Here is a 21,000-nt window from a genome sequence, read left to right on the forward strand (position 1 = left end):
GGTGGATATATTATAAGAGTAGTCATTGTAATAGCATTAGGCCTCTTATGAGCCTAAAGTTCCCGGTCGGCCATATTTTAAGTGAGTGTGGACACTTATGGCCATGTATATAAGTGAATTTCTCTCATAATACAAGATACTCTCCCATTGTGCAATTGCAACGCAACAATGTGACAACACTTGCGACATGGTGGAATTGCTTCTCAAGGAGTTGTAGATCTTGGAGACCTCAATGGTTACAAGCTCGGCCATCGGAAATATCCTCACGACAGTTGTGGTTCACCAGGTAATCTCTTTTTGGATGTGTTTCAAGGAGGGTTAGGGTGAGCCATAACATATGCATAAGACATTTACATTATTAAGCTTAGGCATAAGCCATATGCATTACACCTTATGCATTATGTTCTCATGCATAAGGCTTAATGTAAAAGCCTTATGCATTATGTTCTTATGCATAAGGCTTAATGTAAAAGCCTTATGCATTAAGCTTAATGCATGTGGTTTATGCATAAAGGTTTAAGATTTATGCATAAGCCATTTACATTAAGCATACACATGTATGCTCTATGTGAGTGTATAGAGCATGCATATACACATGATCTATGCATGTGTATACATAGAGCATGCATAGAGAATGCACATGCTCTATGTGAGCAATGTATGCATATGTTTATTCATAGAGAATGCACATGCTCTATGTGAGCAATGTATGCATATGTTTATTCATAGAGCATGCATCATGATCACATAGAGCATGCGCAGAGCATACACGTGCATATACTTGTATGCTTTATGCATGCTTTGTGTGAGCGTATATGCATAGAGCATGAGTCACTCGGGCTTATCTATGCCTTCTATGTAGCTATTCTACAGTCACCCATTTCCATGTGTCCCACTGTTTTTCCTTTCCCACTCACTTCCACTTTGTGTACCCATCACTCTTTCACTTTTCCTAGTTCTCTTCCTTCCACTACAACATGTTGGGAGCACAACAATGTTTTCTAAGCAGCGTTTCAGTAGTGTTTTTTTTTCGGGATGTTACGGATTACATTCCACTACTCCACAGTGAAATTTCGCTGCTCAGCAGTAAATATTTGCTACTCAGAACCACTTATAATAATGAAATTTCATTGCTCCATACCATTTATAGCAACAAAAGTAGCAACAAAATTTTGGTACTATACTGTAATTTTGCTATTGTATAGCAGCAAAATTACGCTGCTATTTTCGCTGCATAAAATTTCAGAGAGTTATTGGATACTGAATTTAAAAAATACATATTACATACACACAAAAAATTATGTACAGTTTTAAAAAAACATTCATTAAAACCCTTGGAGCAATGTTTCGAGAAAAAAAAAGATAGTTGAAAACTTTTGAGAAGCGAAACAATGTCAAGATCATGAATCTATCCATCTTGTAATAAATCCATGTGTGTTGCTTCATCAATGTCTATATCTAATGAAAGCTCAATGATAAGATCGGGTTCCATATCAATATCAATATACTATCATGATCCAATGAAGCATTGTCACACGATTGATAGGTGACTCATCATCTTCTTCGGATTGATGTTCCTCATGCTCCTGATCGGTCCCCTCCAAAATGTTTTCTTCATCATCTTCTTCCAATGAGCCCATTTGAGGTAGTACTTGTACCTCATCGCGAGAGATTCGGCATCCACATCTTGATCTTGAAAGATATGTTTTGAATGAGGGAAAACTTATATAACATAGCACCACTTTGGATCAATTAGATCGACATGAAACACAACCTAATATCACAAAGCAAAGGGGTTAAACTTTTACCACAACATCAAGATTTAATTTTGGATTGGTTGGGTTACTAACCTGTTGACAATGTTGAGGTAGTACAAAGGTATCTTTCTCAATCATTCTTAAACTTGGTGGAATCAATTTGAAAGAACCCATTTGGATGTTTCTTCATGGTTGCTTGAGCACCTCTATGTATCACCTTGAACCATTTGACATCAAAGATGAATAGACTAAATGCTCTAAATCCAACCTAAAGAAAATCTTGAATAGCTCCACAATACTCAAGATTGTCCTCTATGACATTGGTATCATATCTACTAGCTTGACTTTCTTGCTCAAAAGTTGCCAGCACAACACAATCAAATGTGTTTCTTTTAGAATCCACACGCTGCGTGCAAAAGTGCCTTTCCTCTGACCATATTGCATTATATATTTTATACTAATATTAAAAAAAATCATGACATTTAGTATAGTGCATTAAAAAAGGTATATACAACATGAGATAAAGATGAAGAATGTACTTACTTGAGGATCACATCCTCGTGTATACTTACTTAAGGATCACATCCTCATGCATACTCATGCTCTTCTGTCCATTTTGCGATGCCATTGATATTGCCATACACGAAGACATTCTATATTGATCACATTTGGTAGAGGTTCCAAGCTAGGTGGGAATGGCAAGCATCTATTTGCTCTTCTCAAAGCTTTTCTCTCATTCTTTCATCTATTGATTGCATCCTTACATCTCCAAATCCACTTCTCCATGATGGGACTATTTAGAATGTAGAATGTATTCGCCACATGATATCTCACCACTTGTGATGAGAGGCAGAGATTGGTTTGAGGTAGAAGCACTCCCAATCCACCACCAAATGGGATGTCTAGACACTCAATCTTCTTTCAACTTCCATATTGGTGTGACATGAAGATCAATCATCTCTTAGATCCCATACATATCTTCAAGAATGTGGCAACAAATATTTGGGACCATTTAATTGGTAAAAGAGATACAAAGGGTGCAAGGGATGAATTACAAAACATTGGACGCCTTCAAAGTGCATGGCCAATTGAAAGTGAGAGTGGCAACATAGTCCTACCAAAGGCACCATGGGTATTAAACAAGAAGGATCACAATAAGGTGAAAAGTGTGATTACCTCTTTTTGCACACCATCGGGAGTAATGCATTCATTGAGGGTGTCTTCACAAAGACCAAAAAGAAAGGAGAGGAACAATTATATGGCCTCAAGACACATGATAAGCACAAGATATTACAGGTATATAAATATTCGCTTATTCATTTTCTCTTTGTGGTACATAATTTGTAGGCTCATATACTAACTTCCATTTTTTTCTATGCATAGTTTATTCTTTTAATTAATATAGCTGGATGTGAAGACAAGAAGGTGGGAGAGGCTTTTTACAAAATGGGAAGCTTGGTGAAGTATGAATCTTCTCTTCAATTGTGTCACTAAGTTATATTGCTTATTTGGCATTGTCATGTGCTCACAAGTTATGTATTGGTAAATAGTACACATAATTGCTATGTATGTAGGTACATATCCTTAAAGTAGATAGATCCTACATCCATTGAGATGGCTCGTCTCAATGCTATTGAGGCTGTCAGTATGTGTGATTGAGGATAATTTTCCTAGAACAATTCTCACTAGCTAATTGCATCTTGTGGTGCATTTGGTTGATGAAGTGGCATTGTGTGGTGTTGTTCATGTTTAATGGATGTTTTTCCTTTTAAAAGGTTCATGAAAACCTTAAAGTACTTTGTGAGACAAAGAACAAAGCCAAAAGAAATCATGGCAGAGAGATGGTTGATTCAAGAGTCTCTTGTGTATATCTCAAAACATCTATCTCGCATAGATCCTTCCATGCCACAATTATGGAGGAATGAGAGGAGGATGACTGACTAATCACTAATGTGCCTCAGCATGGAAAAGGAAGGCAACAAAGACTAGATGAAACATTAACATATGTGGGATGTGAAGGAGGGAGAAAATGATGATGTTTGTCATACACCACCTTCTTAAGTGTAGAGTGTCTTTCCAAAACAAGTGATGGTCTACAAATCGGACATGCATGATGTCCAGAGATTCGCAAAGCTATTTTAAAATTGTTTGATGCATTTCCCACCAACCATTTGATGCAACCAATGTAATCAACAGATCTCATTGTTCCCATATTAGCAATAACGGGGCTAAATGTTTCATCATAATCCAAACCTTGTGTCTATACATATCCCTTTTTATGCCTTTCTATTGATCCATCCAACTTACATTTCACTTTATACACCCATTTGCAACCAATGAACACCATATTAGAGAATTTGAAAAAATCCCAATTCCCATTTTGCAAAATTGTAAAAAGGGGACCATGGTGACTCTTTTTAAGCTTTTGTCAAAACCCTCTCATGTGACATATCATTGAAAAGAGCTTAAAGAGTAGGTTCTAAATCCACATTCTCCAACAACTTTAAAGTTTGTATGCTTAAGACACACCAAAAAGTAGATTGAACATAAAATTTCCAAAGTCTTGGGAATTTTCCAAATTCTCCAATATGGTCTTAATGACATTATTTCCACTTGGTGATGCAGCCAAATCCCATGTATCATTGTGTACCAAGAAGGCATCCACTTCTTTGTCCATTATGTTCTCACATACATGCTTTGCAATAGCTTCTACAAAACATGATGGTTCCACATGCTTCACCATTGATTGTCATGTATGCATAATGCATTTCATACTCATCATATGTCAATATCTCCATTGGATACCTTATCCTTTGTGACCTCAAAACCTATGGATCACTTTGTACACCATGTACTCTAGCATGTGGAGGAACATATCTCTTTTGCCTCTTACACCTAGAGTACGTAAGGCTAGGATGCCAAGTTCTTCATCTAGACTTTTCGTGCTAGATGACTCATAACTTGTTATGTCAATTCCTTCATCCTTTTTTTGGGCTTTTTCAACAACACTTCCACTTGTTCTCACACTACCATGTCTTAACCTTCCCCCCTGACCATGGACTTCTATTATCACTTCCACTAGATTTTTCACCATGCTTAGACAATGAAGTAGAACTCTCTTTTGGCAAGTTCATAGAAATATCTGCATCTATGTCATCAACCATAATAGTCTCTTTGTTTTTGTACCAACTTGCCAAATCATCAAACACCACATCTCTAGAAATGAGTATATGTTTAGTTTTCAAATTATTGTAACATTTGTAAGCCTTTCTATCTTGTGCATAACCAATGAATATGCACTTCTCAACCTTTGGGTCCAACTTCCTTCTCTTCTCATCTGGTATATGTACATAAGAAATACATCCAAAATCTTGAGATGCCCAATGTACGCCCTTAAACATGTCATCTTCATCTCATGAGTACTCTCGTGTATGGCAGCTATAGGTGTCTTATTCATGATGTACACCACTCTAGTACATGATTCTACCCTTTGTATGTAAGGTGCCATCTAATACCATGGTCTCTCATGTATTCATCAAATGCATGTAAGATGTACTCACCACAACCATCTATCGTTAAACATTTAATCCAATGACCATATTTATTTTCCACAAGTGCTTTGAATTCTTTGAGCTTGCCCAATGCTTCACTCTTCTCTTTTTCAAAAAAAAATCCATGTCATTTTACTAAAATCATCAATAAATGTGATGTAATACCTGTTCCCATTTATTGATTGGGTTTGAGTGGGATCCCAAATGTCACTATGCACAACCTCAAGTGGTTTTTTACTCATTTGACCACCCCTCGAGAATGGCAACCTTTCTTGTTTCCCAAATTGACATGCATCACAAAAGTGTCAACTCCCATCATATTTGAATTTTGGTAGACACCAATGTTGTCCTTTGTTTGCATAGATTTCAGATTTTGTATGTTTACATGATCAATCCTTTTATGCCAAAATATCAATGTCTGGCACTATACCACGATTATGAGAGAAAACGTGGCTGACTTCAATTCTGGAATGCTTGTTTCCCAAAATGACATGCATCACAAACATGTGAACTCCCATCATATTTGAATTTTGGTAGACACCAATGTTGTCCTTTGTTTGCATAGATTTCAGATTTTGTATGTTTACATGATCAATCCTTTTATGCCAAAATATTAATGTCTGGCACTATACCACGACTATGAGAAAACGTGGCTGACACTACAAGGGATTGGGCTCATACCCGCGCTCTTAGCCGCTAAAAATGACTTGTGAAAAAAAGTAGCGGGCCCATGTATCAGCGCGTGTATAATCGCGGCCAGAGACATGCGTGTAAAAACGCGTGTACAATACCTCTCAGATGCGCGTATACACGGGTGTGTAGCCGCGTTTTTTTTTGCAGACGCGTTAATACACGCCAGTATACACGCTTCTTATTCTATTAGACGCGGTTATACACGGGTGTATAGCCGCATCCTGTTCAGTCCCAATGTCCCAGACGCGTTTTTACTTGCGTCTATACACGCGTTTCTTTTATTTAGATGCGCTTATACACGCGTTATTGCCAGTTTATACGCGTTTATACACGCGTAATTTCCAGTGTATCCGCGCAGATACACGCAATTTTTAGCAGTTTTGACGCGTTTATACACGCGAACAGAGAGCAAAAAAAAAAATCCAGAGAGTGCTATTTGGTGCCTGAATACTGTTCCAGCATTCCAGCACCCAATAGCACTCTCTGGTTTAGGGTTTTTGGTGCATTAGACCATCCCCATTAGACCATCCACGAAGAACATATGCACGAGGGAGATTAAGACAAGAACGACATGAATGCATACATTGTCATTACACGATTCAAGACAGCCATGAATGTAATACTATCGATCAATCAATTCAATATTACTATCAAAATTTCATACATGTATACAAGGGAGTCCATATCTCGAAGTAGCCCATGGCTTGAGTTTACAAAAAAATATATACAATCACATCCTAAATATGGAATGTGATACTACAAATCTGAGTACTACTCAGACCCAGATGATGACTCGGTGCTCCCCTCATGCTCAGATGAGCTCGCATCGGTCAGAATGTCCGAGGAGTAGTGCTCACGTCTACCCTCTGCAGCGGCGGCCGGTGGATCATCAGCAGCTTGTGCCTGTTCAAGTAATATATAGTATATAAGTATATATATATATATATATATGCAATTCAATAAACCAAAACCATTCGTTACGAATTTTCAAGTACCTGTCGACCGTATGGTCTCATGGCCAACTCAAACTGCGCGTCCGTAATACGTCCCTCGGCTCTGAAGATGGCCCACGTGTCACGTCTGCTATGCCGGCGAGCATACGCAGTATCGTGGGTTGTGGGCTTCCTCCCCGTAACCCGTCGCTGTATCATAATCAACACAATTTGTAAGATTAAAACAATTCATAGAATCAATGAATTAAGTAAACATTCAAATAAAGTGACAGGATACTTACGAACTCTGCCTCCCATGACTCGACGCCGCCAGATCCGAAATGCGAAGATCCAACGGTCTCCATCTGGATCCGTCGTGCCTCCACATGCTGCCTGCTCTTCACGCCACCCTCTGCTCGTTTCTTTGCCTCCTTCCACTCGCGTTTGTGCGCAGTGGCAGGTTTCTCGGCAGGATAGCCACCCGCAGCTACATTTAGCCGGTCATCGTACGCGAGTTTTTTAAGGTGAGATCTTTTATTACTTAAGATCTCCCTTATTCGCGTCCTTCCCCATACATCCGAGAATGTAGCATGTGGGGGATTGGGGTACCGACTGTGTACAGCCTCTATCACCTCCCCAACTAATCGGCTATTTTGATCTTTAAATTTAATAAAACAATTTCTATATGAGTTTGATACTACCCCACGCATGTACTCCATTACCTCCCTCCCCCTCGCATCCATCACTATCCCGCCCCTATCCGTCACATCATAGCAAACCACTCTCTCCATCTCTCTCATCTCCTCCTCTTCCGAACTGTCTCCTCTAACTCTTCTCCCTCTATCTCCTCTCTCATCCCGTGCCCTACTACCTCCCCCACCTCCCCCACCTCCCCCACCAAAGCACCCGCCGCATCCTCCACTCCCACTCTTCCTACTGCTGCGGGTGGAGTCACGACTGGGGGATTGTCTACGTGACGGTGGCTGTGAGCCCTGACGTGACGGTGGCTCTGAAGGAGCACGTGATGGTGGCTGTGAGGGTGTACGTGAGTGTGTCTGGGACGAGGTATGTCTCCTCGGTGGACGTGGAAGAGGAGAAGCTGCATGCCGTCTCGTCGGACTCGGAGGAATAGACGGCACTGGAGTGCCCTGGATACTCGCGGTAGGGGTATAGACACCAGGCAGGGAAGGAGGGGGATGAGCATACATATACTCTGTAAGCTCAACCGGACCAGGTTGGCGTCCAAAGTGATTCATCATCTCCATCAACCAATTGCTATACGCAAATGGATCGGATGAAGAACCTGGAATATCCATAAAGAACCTGCATCAAACATCATCATGTACATCATTGACTCACACATTGTCATTACACAAGTCAAATGCCTGCAAACCATGAAATCTGAAACGCCGCAGTTTTTTGTCTGCAGAAATGCGTGTATACACCCGTTAAAAAACGCGTGTATATACCCGGCACAAAACGCGTGTATATGCGCGTGGAAAAACTCTGCAGACAGGTTACACGCGCTCCTACACGCGTTCGTACACGCGACCTGCGAAAAAAATTTCTCGAAAAGACCGACCCCCGACAAAAAACAGAATGTCCTTATAAAAGGACCAGCCATTGTCGCCCCTGTCAGGATGTAGCAACCCAATCGTGTGCAAAAAGACAAACCCAAAGAGCAAAGAGCAAAGTAAACAAATCTGACAAAAGAGACAAGGCACAGGACAAAGTGACTCACCTCTGAAAAAGTGAGTCCTCTCTGCTCCTTCTCTGCTCCCTCCTTCTCCCGTGTGTGTGCTCCTTTCTCTGCTCCCTCCTTGCTGTTGGAAGAGGCGAAAATAGGCGAAAACGCATGCACTGTTGATTTCTAAGTTCAAAATCTATATTTGGGGAAGGCGGGCTATTTTTAGTTTAAATATGCCGCCGCGTTTATGGGTGCGTTTATGTTCGCGTTTATCAACGCAGGTATTTTCGCGTGTACAGGATTTCAGCTGCGTTTATGCACGCGTTTTGCAGGAGGTAGCCGCGTGAATACACGCGTTTTTTAGGAAGTAGCCGCGTTTATACACGCAAGTTTTAGGAGATAGCCGCGTGAATACACGCGTTTTTGTGCTTTCATTAAAAATATATAATGAGTTTGTGTTTTCTGGTTTGTACACAGGATGTCATCAACCTCTTCAAGCAGTTCTGGGGAAGATGAGACACTGCGTCATCGTAATCGCGATGTGTGGTTGGGACAACGGATCAAATGTATGTGTAATCGATGTCAAGGATGCATTGTACGAGCACGTCGAATTACCTTGAATCACATCTCCATGTATGGAGAATGGAATCAAACAGGTTTAGAGGTGAGTAGATGTAAATTGATGGTATTCAAATGACTCATGGTATCCAAATTAAATTAATAGAGTTGTAACATATAATTTGATAAATTGAAGCAGGATGCAGTACCACACCCTAACATGGTACCCTACGCGCGACGAGAGCACGTAAAGCGTCGACGAGATGATGCTGGAGCTTCGGGATCTAATGTCAGAGATGAGTGGGAAAGGGACGACAATAGCCCTGCACCCCACGAAGTTGTGGAAGAGGAGGTGCTTGATGATATGGTGCGGAATCTTTTTAAGGATGATCCCAAAGGTATGGACGACGATGATATGGAACAAGAGCATCTTTATAAAGCTTCATCGACACCGGTGTTTGACGGGTGCACATTCTCAGTTTTACGTGCTTCCCTTGAACTACTTAATATACAAACAGTTTATGGATGGAGCAATGCAAGTCTTGACGCATTGTTGAAGTAAGCATTCTAACTTATAAATTTGAATTAGTGGTTTAAGGTTTAGGATTTAAGACTAATTATAATTGATGATATTGGATGCAGGCTATTGTCAAACATGCTTCCAAAGGAAAATAGACTGCCCACCTCAAGAGACATAGCGAGGCGCTATGTGACATCTCTTGGAGGACTGGATTATGATAAAATACATGCATGCGTCAATGATTGCATTCTCTTTCGTGGGACGCATAAGGAGGCTCTGACATGTCCCACTTGTGGTGAAGCAAGGTACAGAACAGATATGAAGAGTTTTGATGTACCTCGTAAAGTCTTGCGACACTTTCCTATAATTCCTCGCATCAAACACATGTTCAAGTGCAAATCCATAGCAGAGCTCATGTCATGGCATTCCTCACATCGATCGGATGATGGCATGTGGAGAATTCCCGCAGACACTCCTGCTTGGAAGCATATTGAAGATGAGTGGCCCAGCTTTAAAACAGAGCCCAGAAACTTGAGACTTGGCCTGGGTATGGATGGAGTGAATCCATTTGGTTTCAAAAGCACCGCGTACAGCGTGTGGCCAGTTGTGCTGGTGAATTATAACCTTCCACCATCAATGGCGATCAAGAAGGGACATCTTATGTTATCCCTTCTAATTCCAGGGAAACATAAAGTCAAGCATATGGATGTTTATCTTGAACCACTGATTGATGAGTTGGAGGAACTATGGAGAGGTGTTGCGGTGGTGGACATTAGTAGGCCTCCCTCCTCTCGACACTTCGACTTAAAAGCAGTGTTGATGTGGACAATGCATGACTTTCCAGGATACAGCGATTGTTCTGGTAAGAATTCTAATTACCTCCCTACTCTATTACTATTGGCTATATATATTAATTAGACGGTTTGACTTTATTATTCTAACTTTTATTTATATTTTAACAGGTTTGAAAACATCGGGTAAACATGCATGTCCTGTTTGTGGCCCTTCGTTAGTACATGAGTATGCTGATGGTTTGTGTAAGACTATATTCGATAATCATCATCGATTTCTCCCCTCAGATCATCCTAAATATGTTGCTAGTAAGAGTAACATTCCTCCACAAACACTTCGTGCAAAAGATTGGAAGCGTATTTGGGAGTCTACAACTATTCTTCCTCCAGATGGCATGAACAGGTATAGTGATGTTTTTTCAATCTTGTTTTGTGTAGTCTCTAATTGGATTAAAGGTCACATAGAGCAATCCCTTGTGCAGGTACTCCATTTTTCACTTGTATCCTTAATAGTGATGTGATGATCTCAATTTCACTTGTATCCTTAATAGTGATGTGATGAGCAGATGGGTTACAAGATATGAGGATGCAAAGACAAAAAGGCAAGCAGAAAGAGCTCTCTTTCGGAGGCAACATGGCTCTCGGAAGGCGTACCCTAAGCATCTAGCAACACTTCCGAATGATATCCATGTTGATTGGTTGCATGAGGAAATGGAGAGAGCAGAGAGTGACGAGGGGCTGCATATCACGGCAGAAGAATGGGAGTATGCACGAGGATGCATGTCAAAGGTACATAGAACTAATGTTTTGCATTAGTTGTAAGTGATTTTCTTTTAATATTTATTCACATTGCTTACACAAATATTGCTTCTATTTTGGTCCAGTGCACTATGTTCAATGCTATATGGTGTGAAGGCAAGCATTTTCGAACACAAAGAATTGATGAAAAGAGAAATACACAAGATTGCGGTGTCATTAGTAGCTTTGAGGGAGCTAATGGAAAAATGGATGATTATTGTGGCATAATCCAAGACATATTTAGGCTTGACTTTCGTCGCTTCTTTGTGTATGTTTTGGATGTCAAATGGCAAATGAACGTGGTGGAAAAAGGGCCTGATGCAACGATAAAACGCCATGCAAGTGGATATGTAACTATTGACTCTACAAAGTTCTGGCAAACAAAGAAAGATAGGCTCGTATTGCCACAACAATGTGAGCAGGTATGCATTTTTTTACTAATGTGTTTCATGTACATATATATCTAAGCTCGCGTACCCCTTGACTTTTGATATGCTAATTAATTACTGTACTGTGGGTATTTGAGTAGGTTATCTATCTACCAATGGTGCATGACATCAAATGGTGGTACGTCATCCCTATTGCACCACGTTCCAAAGTGATGTATAATACATTCACTGATATGGAGCATATGGAGGATGTAACAAGCCGCAATGAAGATGACGTCGAACATGCCATTGAAGATGTTGTGATCGATGATCAAGAAATAAGAGATGATCGTGATAATGAGGATGAGCATGCCATTTCTCATGATCATGAGAATGACCCTACCATTGAGGATGATGGTGATGATGATGAGGATGATCAGGACATCGATACCATTATCAATGGAGTACAGAATATCGATAGTGGAATAAATTTAATCGTAGCCTTACCAATTGATCAAATGGATATTGATGTTGATCGTTTGACAAGGATGGATCTTATTGAAGATGAGATCGAACCCTAACCAATCCGTCACTGTATGTTCTAAATTGATGACATTTCTATCATCTCATATGCATGATTTATTTTTGAATATATTTCATTGTTGTAAATGCATGTAGTGGGATTGTGTAATGATGTATACTGTAATGTACTATGAGATGGTTTAAGGAAAATAGTTTTTAATTTTGTTAAGGAATTCAGTTTTTTTTCAGTTTTTCTCTGCCATGCGTGTATTAATCCGTGTACAGTGGCGTGTATTTTTCCGTGTATGATAGCGAGTATTACCCCGTGAATATTATCATGTATTTTTCCGTGTATAATAGCGAGTATTACCCCGTGAATATTATCGTGTATTTATGCGTGTATTACTGCGTGTATATAAACGCGTTTATACACGCGTTGATAAATGCAAATATACATGCGAAGTTAAATGCTAAAATACACGCGCCCGATTTTATTCAAATACAAGCGCGACCATACACGCGTTCGTAATTTATCGCGTGTATGAAACGCGTGTATGGCAGCATTGTCTTGTAGTGTGACTTCAATTCTGGAATGCTTGCATCTATCTTGAACAATCTCCCCTCTTTTTGACCTTTGGCAATAAATTTGTAGCTATGCTCAAAGTCCTCAGCAGAGCAAGACATCCATGCTCATTAAATCTCAGTTTGTAATCCTTGTTCCACCATTTGTCCAATAGATGACAAACTCTTTATATTAGATTGCACATAAAACATATCAAACATAGTCTTCACTCTTCCATCATGCATCCTATGCTGCGCATCATCACCTGTAACAACATAACCTTGATTTTATGTAGGCATCATGTTATCGAACCACTCTCCGGAATGTCATGTGGTTTGATGCACCTGAATCCATATACCATGTTTCATCACTCTCTATATGAGACGTCGTAGTAACCATCACATGATTCGTGAAAAAACAAACGATCTATATGTCCTTCATTGCCAGATGATGCATAATTTCCATGTTGCACTCTACCACAATGAACATCATTTTATTTTTTGTAGCAATCTCTAGCTGTATGTCCAAGTTTACCATAGTAATGACACTCAATGCCAGCGGCATATTCTACTATTACGGCTGCTAATGACCTCTATCACAAGATCCAGATCTCCTTCTAGCATGAGCGTAAAAAACTCTACTACCACGTGCACCAAATGATGGCTGTGAATCCTATTGTTGTTGTTGTTGTTGTTGCCGAATGTGCAGTAGCCAATCCGAACTTTTGAACAATATCTTGGATAAACTTTGTTTGACAAAGAAGCAAAATACCATTGTGACGATACCTTTGAACTTGAATACCAAGGCATGAATGGATGTCGCCAAGATCCACCATATCAAAGGCTGAGGATAAGACCTTTTTTACTTGTTGCATGAAAGATAGATTATGACACAAGTATAGTGTCATCAACATAAAGGGCCAATATCACAAAATGGTTATCCACATTGCGCTTGATATAAAGATTTGGATTAGAGAAGCAAGAAACAAACCCCTGAGATGTGAGAAATTGATCAATCTTGATGTACCATGATCGCTCCTGAAGCTTGTTTTAGTCCATACAAAGCACGGTGGAGTTGGCATACAAGATGTTCCTTTTCAGGAATTGTAAATCCTTCGGGTTGCTCCATATATATTTCCTCCTTTAAGTCTCCATTAAGAAAAGTAATCTTAACATCCATTTGATGTATTTCCAAATCAAACTGAGTTGCAAAAGCTAGTAGTACATGCTTGTACTACGAACTACGAGTGAAAAAGTGTCATGATAGTCAATCCCTGCAATTTGTGAGTATCCCTCTGCAGCTAAATGAGCTTTGAATTTATCAAAAGGATCCATTTGCCTTTTTTTTAGTCTTGTAAACCCACTTACATTTGATAGGAGTATGATTAGAAGGTAGATTGGTAAGAACCCATGTACCTTTCGAGATCAAAGGCTCATATTCAGCTTCCATGGCTTCCTTCCATTCTTCCTTTTGTGGAGAGGACATAGCATCTGCATAAGTTGAAGGATCTTCACAAACAACCAATACGTGATTAAAGGTTTCAAGATCATCATCATATACATGATTTGCACCATGCTCAAGTTTAATAAGAAGATCAACATAGATATCAAGATCTGTATAGCAGTCTCCTTTGAAACCGTAGGATGAACATCAATAGACTTGTCTCCACAAAAGAGTGTTGTCATCATGCAAATCATTGTCCAAAAGTAGAAAAGGAAAAGAAGTGAGTAATGTTCATCATCTATGGACCACGAACCTCCCATCAATTGCTCATTGAATATAGCATCTCGACTAACAATTGCTCATTGATTATAGCATCTCGACTAACAATTGCCTTTTGAGAACTTGGATCGTAAAACTTGTAACCCTTTGAGTTGTCAGAATAACCAATAAAAATAACCTTCAAACCTAAAGGTTCTAGCTTGTGCGTGTCTCTTTTGGGACATGAATATAAGCAATACACTCAAAGACTTTGAAATGTGCAATAGAAGGAGTTTGGCTGTCCAAGCTATGATTGGAATCTTACCAGAAGGTGCAGTAGTTGGAAGATGATTTTGAACAAAAACGGTTGTCAATATTGCTTTTGCCCAAAAAGAGCGAGATAATCTAGAATGAATAAGCATGCATCTGATTGCATTCAAAGTTATACGATTCTTTTGCTCTGCAACTCCATTCTGTTGGGGAGAATATGGAATGGTATACTCATGGTGGATGCCGTGGTTGATGCAATGATCATGAAATAAGTTGGACATATATTCACCACCTTTATTACTTCGAAGAATTTGGACTCTTCGACCAGTGTGATTCTCCACAAATATTTGGTACCTCTTAAATGTGTCCAATGCTTCTGATTTATGTCGTAGCAAAAAGACATTTGTATACCATGAATAGTCATCAATAAAAGTAATGAAGTAACGGTATTAAGACTTGGATGGAGGAAAGGGTCCACAAATATCAATATGAATGAGATCCAAAAGATTATTTGAATGAATATTTGTAGACATTGGAATGATGAATATCAAGAAGCTTTGAGAAATTTGAGTGAGCAAACCGATGATGCCATAGCTTACAATCCAGATCTCCCAGAGCTGTAAACAACATTTGCAACATCCTCATTCAATGAAAGTTCAAAGAGATTACCATGTCGAGGAGCAACCGCAATAGTGGTGCCATCCTTTTCGATGCGACACTTTGTATTATCAAATCCAACAATTAGGCTAAGATCCACAAGCCACACAACAGAAAGTAAGTTTCTTTGTAAATCAAAAATATATAAAACTCCTCGCAGTATTTTGGTTGAGGAAGAAGCTCCCAAATACAAGTCGCCAATACCCATTAATTGGCAAGTTGTATTATTAGCAAGATAAACCACTTTCTTGATAGGAATTGGATGATAATTGTGTAGTAACCATTGCAATTGATATGTCATGTTCCCACAGTAGCACCAGAATCAACAATAAAGAGAGAACCATCACGAACATGTAGTACCTTTTCTAGAGAGACATTATAATGAACCAAATTAGCCTCTTGATGAACATTGTCTTCATCATGAGGATTTTGTTGAGTAGCATAAGCTTGATTTCACACTTCATCATAACACCTATTGAAGCATCGACTGGATGAATGCCTTGTGCTCTCAAAATATTCACAGGTTGCAGAAGAGGAAGAACCCCTTGATAAATGAGGTTGCTTATTTGTAATACCACGTTCTTCATCGTACTCTCGTGCCCAACATTCAGATACCAAGTGACCAGTTTTGTCACAATAAGAACAACACTTTTGAGGAAATCTCAAACAAGAAGAATTATCTCCTCTTTGGAAGCCACGAGATGTAAATTGGGAGGAGGAAGAAGGGCGTTGCTGAAATGGATGTCTCCGGACAGCAAAGGCTGTCTCTGATTCTGTGTACATTTGGGCAATCATGACCATTTCATGAGTTACCAACGTCTGAAGATCATGACGTTGAGAATATTCAATCAAAGAAATACATGTATGCTCAAAGTCAATTCCATCCTTGTTAGATAATATAGTGACAATATTATCATACAAAGGATCCTTCACCATATCAAGAAGGTGTGTAACCAATTGAGTTTGAGGAATAGGATCCCCAGCAGAAAGTTGATTCATAATACCTTTGAATGATTCAATGTGACTAGACATGGATGTACCTGCCTTGAATTGAAGCTTGCCCAGAAGATTACGGAGATACAAAATCTCTGTAACCGTTTTCTTCTCAAACCTAGTGATAAGATAGTCCCATATAGCATATGATGTGGATAACGGATAAACATCTAGCATGAGTGAATCGTTAAGGATAGAAAGTATATACCGACAAGCAGCCTTATCACGAGACGAATCCAGTGTGCATGATCAATTTTCCACTGTTCAAAAATAGGACCTTCAGTAATAATAACATCATTCTAAAGTGGATCAATAGGTTGAGGAGGGCATGCAAGAATACTAAGAATAATATCTGCCAATTCGTCTCCTTCCAAAATTAATAGCATCTTGTATTTCAGGGTTGGAAGTTGGTTCCAAGGCATCGTTGAGAGAAAAATTTTGTTGTGTTTGTGATTGATACAAGGGCCAGTATATACAACAACGTCATATAAATCCGGTCTAGTGGTAGTCATGTATATCAACCATGTATATCAAACTACCAACAACCATCTTTATATACATTATCACATCCTCAATCTATAAAAGATTCCATAATGTGTTGTATCTTTCACATATCTCAAGATTCTTCTCACTGTATCCAAATGTGGTTTCCTTGGTATTTGCATGAACTGACTCATAAGCCCAACATGCATAGCATAAATACAATCTAGTGATATCAAACTACCAACCATCTTTCTATACATTGTCACATCCTCAATCTCTTCACCACAATGAGCCCTTAGCTTCACATTTTGTTCCAATGTTGTGCTCATTGGCTTACAACTTATCATGCCATACTTTGGTAGTATATTCAATGCATATTGCCTTTGAACCAACCAAATACATTTTCTTATTTCCACCATTTCAATGCTAACAAAGTATCTCAATTCTCCTAAGTCTTTCATGTAAAATTCACCACATAATGAAGCTTTCACATCAGTAATATCCTTGCTTGAATCACCTCTCACAACAATCAAGTCATCTACATAGATGACAATAACCACAATACCATGTGATGTTCTTTGCATATAGTGATGAATATGATGTTCCCACATGAACCTGATGCTTATGAGATACCTTCTTATCTTGTCTGTCCAAGCACATGGTTCTTGCTTCAACCCATACAAAGCCTTCTTAAACTTACATATATATGTGGGATATTTAGGATGCACAGAGCCTTCTACCTGCTCCAAAAACACCTCTTCTTGTAATTCACCATTTAGAAATGCAATCTTTACAACCATTTGATGCACTTCCCAGCCATTTGTTGATGCAACCAATGCAATCACAAATCTCATTGTTCCCATATTAGCAACAACAACAGGGCTAAATGTTTCATCATAATCCAAACCATGTGTCTATGCATATACCTTTTTATGCCTTTCTATTGATCCATCCAACTCACATTTCACTTTATACACGCATTTGCAACCAATGAACACCATACTAGAGAATTTGGAAAAATCCCAATTCCCATTTTGCAAGATTGTAAAAAGGGGATCATGGTGACTCTTTTTAAGCTTTTGTCAAAACCCTCTCATGTGACATATCATTGGAAAGAGCTTAAAGAGTCGGTTCTAAATTCACATTCTTCGACAACTTTAAAGTTTGTATGCTTAAGACACACTAAAAAGTAGATTGAATAGAAAATTTCCAAAGTCTTGGGATTTTTCCAAATTCTCCAATATGGTCTTCATAATGACATTCTTTCCAGTTGGTGATGAAACCAAATCCCATGTATCATTGTGTACCAAGGCATCCATTTCTTCGTCCATTATGTTTTCCCATACATGCTTTGCAATAGCTTCTACAAAACATGATGGTTCCACATGCTTCACCATTGATGTCATGTATGAATAATGCATTTCATACTCATCATATGTCAATATCTCCATTGGATACCTTTTTTTGTGACCTTAAAACATATTCTCTAGCATCATGTGGAGGAACATATCTCTTTTGCCTCTTACATATGGAGTACGTAAGGCTGGGATGCCAAGTTCTTCATCTAGACTTTTCGAGCTAGATGACTCATAACCTATTATGTCAAATCCTTCATTCTTCTTTTTGGCTTTGTCAATAACACTTCCACTTGTTCTCACACTACCATGTCTTAACCTTCCTGACCATGGACTTATATTATCAATTCGAGTAGAGTTTTCACTAGTCCTAGACAATCTTTGGCAAGTTCATAAACATCTCCATCTATGTCATCAACCATAATAGTCTCTTTGTTTTTTGTCCCAACTTGCCAAATCATCAAACACCACATCTCTAGAAATGAGTACGTGTTTAGTTTTCAGATTGTAACATTTATACACCTTTCTATTTTTTGCATAACCAATGAATATGCACTTCTCAACCTTTGGGTCCAACTTCCTTCTCTTCTCATCTAGCACATGTACATAAGAAATACATCCAAAAACCTTGAGATGCCCAATGTACGGCCTAAAACATGTCATCCTTATCTCATGAGTCCTCTCATGTATGGCAGCGATAGGTGTCTTATGCAAGATGTACACCACTGTAGTACATGCTTCTACTCAATAATACAAATGCACTGAACGACCGTCGGCTAAATCAAAAACGTTGAAGGAAAAACATTACCGTGGAAACCCTCTTTGTCGTTTCAGACGGCAACCTTGAGTTTCTGTCGGAGGAAACTCCAGCTGAAGCTGCTGCTCACTGTCTGTGCAGCCTATTCTGATCTTACAAGAAATGCAAATTAGAAAGAAGCTTGAGTTAGCCCTTTCGGTTTCGGTTTTCTTCTTCTTCTCACAAGCCCGCATGGCTTATAAAGCGGAAACAATGCGGCTCTCTCTCTCTCTCTCTCTCTCTAACCCCCTCTTTGAATATATTGCCTTCTATAATATTGTTTAGACTATTTAGATGATTAGAGACAATGCATGTTTTATTTCTATATTATTCTACTAATTGGGCTTAATTATGGTCTTAAGTTGGCATTTAAGATTCTCATGCTCATCAATGACTATAATGACGCTCCGACATGGCCTCAAATATTCTCCTACACAACAACACAAAGCAACTATAGACGCGCTTGATAGATGCACAAAATAGCGGGCGAGTCTATAGGCGTTGCCTAAATAGAAAAATTGCGGGCGCGTCTACAGTCGCGTGTATTTGTGCGTCTACACTGAGAATCTAACATTGCATCTAACAGCGCGTCTATTTACGCGCATATTAGGGCGTCTATTAACGTGTGTATTATGGCGTCTATTAGGGCATCTACACTGAGAATTAGACGCGTATTTAGACGCAAAACAGAGAGTACAAAAAGTGAGATTTTGGTGTAGGCTGGTAAATGTACATCACTGCTTTCCAAAAATTGCCCATGATTACCAAAGCACATAATTTTAACAAAAACATCAATGCTTTTTTGCAAACCCACATATACAAAAAATAAGTGAGGTGAGGAGAATGAGACAATATGTAAAATAGTTTAGCCAATATCAATGATGGGCTACGGTTCAATCTCATCCTCAATGAGATCAACCCTTGCCAAACTATCTACTTCAAAATCCAAACAAGTGTTTAGATCTACAAATACATTCAACCCACTACTACTTGTGCTACTCATGTGCTCATCGAAATCAGCATCACTAATGGTAGGCTCGTCCTCATGGGTAATGGCCTCAATATCTGTATCTTTACTTTGCCAAAACTTTGTGGAGTCAATAGTTACAAAGCCACTTGCATGGCGTTTGATTGTTGCATTAGGGCCTCTTTCCACCACGGCCCTAAACCACTTTACATCCAAAACATACACAAAGAATGTCGAAAGTCAAGCTTAATAATATCTTGGATTATGCCACAATAATCATCCATGGCTCCATTGGCTCCCTCAAAGCTAGCAATGACGCCGCAATCTTGTGTGTTTCTCTTATCATCAATCCGTTGTGTTCGAAAATGTTTGCCCTGACACCATATAGCATTGAACATAGTGCACTACACCAAGGCAAAATCAATTAAATAAGCAATCTAAATTATTGAAAGCTCCTAACTTATGCATAACATTCTATATACTGACCTTGCTCATGCATCCCCTAGCATACTCCCATTCTTCCATTGTGATATGCATCCCCTCGTCCTCGCCCTCGTCTTTCTCTGCTTTCTCCATTTCGTCAAGTAGCCAATCCACATGAATATCCTTTGGAAGTGCTCTTAGATACTGAGGGTATGGCACACGAGATCCATGGTGTGTACGAAAGAGGGCCCTTTCTTCTTGTCTTCTTGCCTTCGCATCCTTGTATCTTGTCACCCATCTTTTCATCACATCACTATTAAGCACGCAATAGAGGTTAATATTATTAAGCAACTCCGTGTCTATTACTTTGTTGCGTCCTTTCCCTTGAGGCACAATAGAGGTCATCCTTAGGTCTTCATCATCTCTCCATAGTCGTGGGAGAGAGCTATCCACATCAACAAGAAACTCTTTATTAGGAGGCACAAAGGATCCAAATGGAGCGATATGGAAGCGTGCATTTTGGAGCAGGGGGTGTTGAATCATGAGAGGCCCAGTTTGTAAGTATCCATCTCAAATTATATTGTTTATGTAGTTTATTAGGAGGTTGTTTCTTTGT

Source organism: Cibotium barometz, chromosome 38, assembly GCF_041138505.1.
Source record: "Cibotium barometz isolate CiBa-2024 chromosome 38, ASM4113850v1, whole genome shotgun sequence".
NCBI classification, from domain to species: Eukaryota; Viridiplantae; Streptophyta; class Polypodiopsida; order Cyatheales; family Cibotiaceae; genus Cibotium; species Cibotium barometz.